Source organism: Nematostella vectensis, chromosome 13, assembly GCF_932526225.1.
Source record: "Nematostella vectensis chromosome 13, jaNemVect1.1, whole genome shotgun sequence".
Lineage (NCBI taxonomy): Eukaryota > Metazoa > Cnidaria > Anthozoa > Actiniaria > Edwardsiidae > Nematostella > Nematostella vectensis.
The window spans coordinates 8,217,843-8,226,436 of record NC_064046.1 but is presented as its reverse complement, the minus strand read 5'-3'; the positions used below and the strand labels follow the sequence as shown (position 1 = coordinate 8,226,436).

Genomic DNA, 8,594 nt, shown 5'->3' with positions numbered 1-8,594 from the left:
ATTGACTAGTGCATAAGTAACCCACGATGCAGACATTTGACACTGTCGCAGTCGACTTTCGATTTCACCCAGAGAAATAAAAATGTTAAGACGCTTTTACCCTGGGTACCAGAGTCTCGAGCTTCGTTCGTTTACTATGCGCCCTTTACTGACTACGAGGAGGGAAGCGCATGTAAGCGCATAGTAAACGAACGAAGCTCGAGACTCTAGTACCCAGGGTAAGGCGGTTGTTACTTTGGAATAGTTGACGCACTCAATAATAAAATTGACACACTTCATGAAATTGACGCACTTTGTAAAACATTTTGACGCGCAGTTTTATTAAAAGTGTTGGCGCATTTTTATCAAATCTGACACGCACTTTGTAATCATAAAATCACGGTGTAATAAAACTTGAAGCACTTAACAATAAACTAGAATCTGTGGGTTAGCAAAGCATGTTGTGAAAAGGTATTACCTTCAATCCCTACTTCTCCTCCCCCCCCCCTCGAGCGGCCTCTCCCCCAAACTTTTAGGACCATTTCGCCGCCCCTGTCTAGTGTATTTGATATCGAAGAAATTAAAGAGCAATATTTCGCTATTTAAAACGAAACCGCAGAGTTTCAGGGCTACGTGACTAAAATTGTGAACAATGATTGCAAAAAATAGACATTTAATGAATCAAATGTTTGGTTACTATTTCTTAAACACTGTGACACGCTTTTTGCAACACAAACTATTGGCAAAGACTAAGATAGAAATGACAAGTTACCTTTTTTAAATTTCAATTTTGTTATTTAAAACTCGCAAGATAAATGTTTAAAATATACTCATAAACTTTGAATACTTTATTATTATTAAAGAAGGCCAATCACGCCGCCATTTTATGCTCCCGCTCAATGGCGAATCACACAAAGTACCATTTCCATCGGCAATTTCAAGCAAGTAACCAAGATATTTCCAATCAAATATCGTCCATAACATGTCAGACTTCATTGGTATATTGTTATTTTGAAGTTTCCTTGAGAATAAACCGTTGTATTTTCAATGATAAACAATAAAAAGGGGTGGGTGATTGGCATTCTTTTAAGGGTATAAGATGAGCTTGGGTTAAACTGTACATTTAGCTGTTACCGATTATATGACAAATACCATGGAAGATTAAGGCTTGAGTTACAATTCCATTATTGGCAGTGAACTGATTCGTGATCCGTGAATCCGCTAACCCCCGCGTTCGTCAGTCGCGTGTACACTTACCTGAAAGTATTTACTGACAAAGGACATTTAAGCGGATTTTGTAATCTTTTCTTATATGCACTGCAGGCTTGCAAAGGGTTCCTATTATATTAAAAAAACAAAACAAATGCGTTTGGCATTTGACGCTAAATGCAGAATCCAGGGGAGGTAATAACTTTAGTGGGATTATTTTTAAATTTTACCCCTCGGTGATTATTGCCAAGGCCATAGGAGCAGAAACTGCTGAATGATCTATAGCCGCGAGCTATTCTTTTACGAGGAAAACGAGTTCCCTTTACACTCATCGGTTTGTAAAAATGTATATTTTTATCTTGATATCCTCGAAGTTGCAAATGTCTCTGGATGTGGACTATGTTGGATCACTTGGTTGAATTTTTTAACGATTTTCGAGCCATGTACACACAAAAGCATGATAAAGAAAATGTTCATAACAGTTTTGCTAGTCTTTTTGATTTGATATCTTATTTCTTCGTGTTTTTACAGAGGGCGCGCGAATAGATTTCCAACTCCCCAGTACATTCTAAACAACGGAGAATCGTTAGCCCGAGAGTTTTGCCATTTTCTGAAAAACAGAAGGGCTTACGATGAAAAAAGAGTTTCTCATTAGAAACACAATGACATTTTCTGTTGAATTCTTGGTTTTTATTACCTCATATACAATATTTGCGATTCTACGGAGGTCTTATTTCAGAGATCGCGCCACTTGACAGCGCATTTTTTTTTTTTTTTACACAACGCGCCATCGGTTCGCCATCGCCATAGGAAGCGAAATGCGTTCGAAACTGGAGAAATTTGCCACGCTTTGAAAGCGCCCATTTCGCGCGCCCGTGGTCCCAGCGTGAAATTGGCCTCTTTAGTGTAGAAGGAAAGCGGTTTTGCTTTTGATCTCCTTGCCCTGTTGAGAGGGGTAATACATTTTTAGCGTGGGTTTAAACTGTACTTCTGACAATGGAGTAGGTGGAACGTGCAGATAGTTTGTTTTGCCAAATATTTATTTCCAAATCAGTAGAACTTGCATACAATACTATAAATGGAAATGTTAATAATGTAGGCATAGAACTGAGAAGAGAAATGGTTAATTGAATAACCAGAAGCCGAGCTTCCAAAAAACACTGCCGTAGCAGGCCTCGAAATATTGGAGGGACACAAACCAGAAACTGGCTATTTTGATCTGTCTGTGACTGGGAGGGGGGGGGCTAAAAGGCCCCCCCTTCGTATTTCATGAACCGCTTGGGCTATGACCATCAAACTTGCAGACAATAATCACCATCATGTAAAGAATCGGCACGCCCTATTTCAGGTGTGGTCGAATTGATTATGACGTCACAATGACGTCATAAATACAATGTCTTGATATTCTTTCAAATATTGCCTAAATTATCAGATATCGGGTTGAAATCATTTTACATCATTTAGATATGTCAAAATTAACAATGCAAAAAGGCCATAAAAACGTTTATAATCAATTTTTTTTGGAAGAATTTCCGCCATCTTGTCCCGCCATCTTGGATCCGCCATCTTGGATTCTTATGATTTTTGCAAAAAAAAAAAAAAATATTAATAATCTGTAATTATTACAAAAAAGTATTTGCATGCATGTATTACTGCTCATAGTATGTAATGATAAATGCATAATATCAGCTTTTAGTAGTCATCTAGTAAATCTAGTGACATTTTTAACAACAGCTTTGAGAGGGCAAAATTTACCCAACGTTCCCCCCAAATATCCGAGGAAAAAGGCTAGCGCTGTTGTGAGACTTGTCACCTAAACAAACTTATAGAGTCAAAAGAGGCATTTAAATCTGAAAACAGGACCAAAATATAAAAAATTCACTACTTTTAAGTTTTTGGGAAACCTATGTGTAAAAAAACGGTTGCCATGGGAGCGTCCCCTCGACATGTCAATGGCATCAAAACATCCGCAGATAGATTTTAGGACAAGTCACTAAGTTTAAGCCTCTTAGCTTCTATGGTTCAGAAGTTATAGCAATATTCCCACAGGGGGGGCTTAAAGAGCCCCCCCCCCCCCAGTCTCAAAAGGGTTAAGAAAATATTGGGGGCACAGCCACGCCCCTACTGGTCATTTTCTTATAGATATAATTTTTTAAATATTGGGGGACGTGTGCCCCCAGTGCCCATCCCCAGCTACGGTCCTGGAAAAGCATTAAACATTCCTTCGTTACAGTTTTTCTTAAGGTAATTCCCTTGAATTGCACTGCGCACCCCTTCTGCGCATAGTGGCGCGCGCTGTTTGTTCGAATTTTCCGGTATTAAGTGCGCGCGCGCGCCACAGTTGTACAAGAAAACATAGCGAAAGGCGCGTGTTTTTTACTTAAAATCGCTTTGACAGAAAAACGAAGTCGGTTACCCCCATTTTTTATTTGCTCAAATAGTTAAATATATACGGAAAAATGATATACTGAAAGAAGAAAAAAAAATTGGGTTGTAGAAGTTTTGTTATTTCTCTTAAAAGCCGTAAAAATACTTCAAAATGGCGCTTTTTACCGTATGAATAATGGCGAAAACAATGTCTTTTAGTGCGATCTCTTAAAATGTGATTTGTTTTGAACATTAGCTACTACGGGTTATTGTTTAGAAGATCGGATTTTGGCAGCTCGACAAGCAGAACATAATTTTCTAAAGACTATAGGCACTCTTTTTGAAAACTAAGAGTTGGGATTTTTCCTTGCGCGATCAGTAAAAACGCGTCAACTCTACGCCCCTCTGTTGTGAAAACGAGATCGGTACCCCCATCTTTTTATTACATTTTTTGAAAGCCCTTATATTCAATTTGTTTATGCCAAGTTTAAAAAATTATGGGTTGTAGAACTATTTCAAGGGAATTACCGAGAAATGCAACCTGTTTCGCGGGAGTGGACAACCCACGTCTTTGCGGAATTTTATTTATTTCCCCTCCACAATACATCGACAAAACATTTATGATAGTGTTTAAATCGAGAACAATGATTCACTGCTACGTGTCTCCTAGAAAAAGGCGATCTTGTGGTGATCACGTTTCACCGTTTATTTTTCCCGTTAAAAAGTCTTATTGCTTGTGAGACCTTATCGGGCGCCCGCAAAGACCGCTGGGTCCTCAAAGCATGGAAAAAAATAACCCCAAATCCATTATGTCTCTCAAAACTTAACGCATTGGAGTGATATGACCAATCTCTTTACTGATTACTATACGAACTTGAGGTGTCCCTCTTCAAATTTTCATGAACTATAATCGTGCGCTCCTATAAAAAGTGCGCAAGACTGAAAATACAGAAACATTTTCAGAATTACCGGATGTACTATTTTACAGAGCTCAGCATGGTTTATGTTACTAATTCCGCTAAGATCATTATTTTCACAGTATGCACAACCGAAGAAGGAATTTAAAAATAGAAGCACGGTCCCTAAATAACCGATTCCAACTGAAAAATTGTGATTCCATCGACGCTATCGCTTTTTAGCATGTTTTCCTAGAAAGTATGTCTTTATTTCCCCTTATTCGATTGAATTATATAATACTTCATGTAATTTTATGTGGAAATTGACATTTTTTAATGTGATTTTCAAAAAGATATTGTAACAGGATATTATGTTAAAGCGGAGGATGCTTCTAGCGGGGTATATTTAGCCGGTTCCATAAATAGGCACTTCAGCGTCTATTCACCCACAAAAATAAATATGCTATGATAATATCTGATAATATCCGTTCTGCGCTTGAGCGTTATTTATTGCGTGCACATAAATGAAATCATATGTTCTGCTTAAAAATTAAGAAAAATAACGCACTTTTAGATTTTGACTATACCCAATCTGTCCTCTATTTTCTATCAAAATGTTGTTCATAAGGAGAATAAACACACGATAAACGCCTCCGCAAGATGTCACATATTGCTTGTGCTATGCTTAGTTGTTTTATGGCAAATTTCTTTCACGTTTCTACAGTAACTGCTTACTTATTTACTTATCTTTTTTGTCGAGAAAAAGCAGCGGCATAGCCAGGATTTTCAACAGAAGGGGGGCCCAAAAGGGACTTTCAAGGCATTTTCTGCTGTATTTTAGATAATTTCTCCATACATTTACTGTATTTTTGGCTGCTAAAAGGGGCCCTGGCCCCATAGGTCACCCTCCTGGCTACGCCCCTGAAACGTGTCTAAATACGATTAGGTATCAATAAAATTTTGCTGCCGAGGTAATGGTAACGGTCAAAATGAATTTTGGGGTGGACTGGGTTACCGTTAAAAGTATTGGTGGCTTACTTTGAGTTATCAATACATGATCAATACACGTGTGTAAAGTAATGGCCATGTACTCTAAATAAGGAATTGATCCCAAAAAACAACAATATTTGGCGTCAAAAAACTTGTTAAATTAGCCAATGTAAATGGTTATTTAAATGGGTCTGTATATTTGTGCGGAAGCGTAAGGACGGCGTGATTGCCGGCCTTCTTTAAAGGTAAACTACTTTGTCGTTTCCAACCTCTAGGACCTCCACAGGTACAGTTGCCCCCGCAATCTGCTAAAGAAAGAAATAATATTTTTCTCAAATACAGTAATGTTTTACTACCAGCTTCGCCCTCTTTCCCTCCCACATAATGTAGTCAGGCTTTATTTTAAATTGCGATGAAATTTAGGGGCAATATGATATATTAGATAACTGTATTTTGTTGTCACGAATATAAGCAGTGTCAAAAAAATCCCCTGGTCAGTCAAAGTTTGAAAGTCTACCAATTAGGTATTTATAAGAAAAACATTTTTTAATGCACTCTGCGAGTGCCGCCTTGTATAAGGTAGCGTTAGCGCCGCAAGCGAACTCATAGAGGTGGCCTTTAATGGTTTTACGTCAGAAATGGCATTTTAATAGTTGCACCTCTGGAAACAGAGAAGAAAAACGTGTTTGAACACCTTGTTGGACACGTGAAATTCCTTCTTAGAAGACTTTCCACGTGCCACTGTCAGACTTGAAAAAAACGGCTCGCTAACAACAGAAAATACAATGGGACCGCCTGGAGCCGCCAGACGTCAAAATACCCAAACCATGCTCGACGTGGAAACACAAGTTTTACATTCAGGACGGGGGCAGAAATGCAGAAACAAAAAAACGAAACAAGGTGTGAATTGTGTTTGGAACGCCCTAGTAGCAAGAGCATCCTCCCTTGGTCGCCAAAATGTAGGTCACTCATTTATTAAAAGATCGTCAAATACTATCTATTTTCCAGGTGACACCTATCCTGCACACCTTCCTGGGTGCGCACTTGCAAATGCTGCGAGGACAATCTTAAGACCTAGATTCTACTGAAAAAGGCGTTCTATCCATCCAGACAAAGGCTGGCACCAGTTGACAAGACCGGTTCCGACGTGAGTTGAATTTATTTGTTCCTTGCTACTAGGGCGTTCATAAACATATGCCACACATTAAAAAAAAAGATCCCTCGAAGATGCGTGTGAGTCGCATATGGTTGCTACCTGTGCCGCCTCCGATTTTTCTATATTCTGCTTGTGCACGTCATATCTGCGCCATCACAAATGAGCATTCAAAGTTGCAAGGGGAGTTAAAGTCTCGCAATTTAAGGGAAACCCCATATGATACTCTATGAAGGGCACGTACCCTTATTTTTAGACGAGGCAGCAGTTTTTCCGCTGTCTATTGGCATACAGAATTTCCTTTTAAGATTGAACAATAAACCTTACATGGACGTCCGCTAATTTTCCGAGCTTTGTATTTCAATTGTCAATTTTTTACGAAAATTGGTGCACCCCTCATGTACCAGCCTTTATATGAAGAAGCGCAAACAAAGCAATGGCATTCTCGGGCTTTGTGTTAAAAGCGGTTGTGACTTAAAAAACAAATAAAAAAGAAAGAAAGATAGAATTTTAGGATCCTAGCACGCGTTACTCTACGGGTGTTTCCTCGCTCTTAATCCCTACAAAAGAACCAACGGAGTACATCTCCTACCCCCTCCCTCTCTCCCTCCAAAAACCAAGCCTTAAATCCTATACTAATTAGACGCTTTTGAAGCGAATCAGTACGTTTTCACACCCTTCCACGCACTAAAGAAAACTCTACAGCGGTCGAAAAAGGTTCCTGTTTCCGTGTACACGGGCAGCTGGAAAAGGAGGAACTATTTCCCTCCCCTCCGATCAAGGTTTCCCTTCTTTTATCAACCAGGAATGTATTTTTTTTCTTGCGTGAGTTATGGAAGCGTCCTCATCCCTTTTTTATTAGAAGATTATTCTTATGGAACCACTGCAAGTGATGCTTGACTTTCTTTACAAATGTTTATTTGTTATTTTTCTGGAAAATAATAAAACCAATTGGGAAAAGTCGTGTCAAAATGCCAGAATAAACTGAATTTTAAGAAAACGTTTAAGATTGAAGAAAAAAGATTACAAAACACTTGCATCTACCGTTTCATAGATGTTTATGATATGGTTGATGGCTTACTGTGAGCGTGGGGTCTTTTAGTCCCTAACAACCGCCTTGTGACGACACAATACACCAAAAACTGCAAACATAAGTGAAAATCAATCTCACATTCATGAATTGAAGCAAATCCGATCTGAGAAGATATGATATTTGCCTAAAATAGGTGCATAGCCCTGTCACATCGTTTTGTTGCTGTTATTCGTTCTTGTATCATGCGAAAAACATGAAGTTGAATAAATTGCATCGTAAATATCGAATACATATAAATAATAAAATGAACCCCAAATAGAATAAAGCTATATTAAGAATGTGTTTTAATATACTTATTTTCCTTCAACCGATCTGCGCTTACAACACGCGCAGCGCCGCCGCTTGACATTTTCCTTTTTTTTAACCCTTAATATTTAAGTGGAGCAGACATTCAAAAAGCCCCGATGGCAAAAGACAATACAAAATACCGTTTAATTTTAGAAAACGCTGATACTGAATTTTCTGTTGCAGCATCTTTTAAAATAACAACAACATGCAGTTATGCGTGCTTATGAAATTCATGGAGCGCATTCTAAAAATAGTAAAGATAAACCCTGATTTAAATCTTAGGAATTAAAAGTTTATGTTTTGGTTTTGTTTAATTTATTTATTTCTATATTTATGTTTATGTTAGGAAAATGGCTCCTGACAGAAGCTTGAAAGCTTCAGTAACTTACATAAACGATTGTATTGTTTATTCGCAATACGTGTTGTAATCAATAAGGAACAGTGATCATATCTTCAGCTATTGAGTCGTGAAGACAAAACCCCGAGGCGCTCTGCATAATGATTACCTGATTCCCTCGCTTGACAGGAAACGTATTGTTTAGACTTACAGGAGGAAATCCATGACGTCATTGCTTTGACTGACAAGCTGAATTGATTCACTCAGCAGTAGAATGGGTTC

At 38.4% G+C, this 8,594-nt stretch overlaps 1 long non-coding RNA gene across 1 annotated transcript; it reads left to right on the top strand.

Annotated features, from left to right (window-relative positions):
* The first annotated feature begins 5,958 nt into the window (after window positions 1-5,958).
* LOC125559085 lies at window positions 5,959-6,646 on the top strand. The gene is made up of 2 exons (XR_007306337.1): window positions 5,959-6,341; window positions 6,450-6,646. It is a non-coding gene; the product is annotated as an uncharacterized LOC125559085 (long non-coding RNA).
* Window positions 6,647-8,594: the final 1,948 nt, after the last annotated feature.